Source organism: Austrofundulus limnaeus, unplaced genomic scaffold (assembly GCF_001266775.1).
Source record: "Austrofundulus limnaeus strain Quisiro unplaced genomic scaffold, Austrofundulus_limnaeus-1.0 Scaffold211, whole genome shotgun sequence".
NCBI lineage: Eukaryota > Metazoa > Chordata > Actinopteri > Cyprinodontiformes > Rivulidae > Austrofundulus > Austrofundulus limnaeus.
Window position 1 is genome coordinate 798,375 of NW_013952613.1, and position 1,539 is coordinate 799,913.

The window sequence follows — 1,539 nt, forward strand, 5'->3', positions numbered from 1 at the left end:
TCATTCGAACAACATGGACAGACAGAGACTGGTTAAAAAATTTTAGAATGAGAAAATGTACTTTTCAAAACCTCTGCGGTGTTCTACAACCCTACTTAACTCGGCAGCACACAAGGTACAGAAGACCTCATTCAGTGGAGATACGTGTGGCAATTTGTTTATGGAGACTCGCCACTAACTTGGAATTCAGGTCCATCTCTCACCTTTTTGGAGTTGGAATATCAACATGCTGTCTCATCACCCAGGAAGTAATAACAGCTATTAATACAGTGTTGAAACCACATTACTTGAAGAGACCTTGTGCAGCTGACTGCAGGAAAATAGTACAAGGATTTAAAGATAAATGGAGWTTCCCACAAATTGTAGGAGTCATTGATGGTACTCATGTGCCCATCAAAGCCCCCACAAACACACCAGCAGACTATTTTAATAGAAAGGGCCAATATTCTGTCATCCTACAGGCAGTTGTAGACCACAAAATGAGAATATGGGATGTAAACATTGGACAACCAGGACGAGTGCATGATGTTCGAGTTTTTGCTCTCTTCTCTATTTGATCAGATTGAGAGGGGAGAACTTTTCCACATTGGAATGAAACAATTGAAGGAGTAAATGTTCCTCTTTTAATTTTAGGTGATGCTGCCTATCCATTACTCCCCTGGCTTATGAAGCCATTCCGAGAGAGCAGAGATATGACTGTTGATCAAAGTAACTTTAACTACAGACTTAGCCAGGCAYGAATGACAGTGGAACGAGCTTTTGGGCGCCTCAAAGGGCGCTGGAGATGCCTCCTGAAACAAAATGWGTCACACATTTCACTGATTAGTCAAGTCATCTTAGCGTGTTGTGTCTTACATAATTTTTGTGAAGTTCATCATGAGCAATACATAGGAGACGAAAATGAAGAACAGGATGAAGCACGTGGGAGGTGGAGAGCTTCCAGCGCAGGTTCCAGTCCAGAGGGCTCAGGACATCCGAAATGCTCTGTCAGTTCATTTTTCAAGGTTCTAAAGTATTTTTTTGTGTGTATTGTAAGAAATCACAATGGTACAAAGGTAGTAAGACAACTTCAAAGACTGTAACATTAAAGATTGCTCTTACAGCTGTTTGTGAATACAGTCTTTATTTTTATGTTATGAAACTGAACATTTACAAAAATATTTCTTCTCTTTACTATTTGTACAACTTAAACAGATCCYGTTAAATAAAAACTGTACATACCATGTACGCATAAGCTTTATATGAAAGTAAAGAACAGTAAACAGACAAAATAAAAAATGTTTTAAAAAATGTAGCCTTGTATAAACAATCTGTGGCACAAACTCTTATTTTTACTATTTGTACAACTTAAACAAATCCTATTAAATAAAAACTGTACATACCATGTACGCATAAGCTTTATATGAAAGTAAAGAACAGCAGACAGACAAAATAAAAAATGTTTAAAAAATGTAGCCTTGTATAAACAATCTGTAGCACAAACTACTACTTTTACAACTCAAACAAATCTTAATAAATAAAAACTGTACATACCATGTA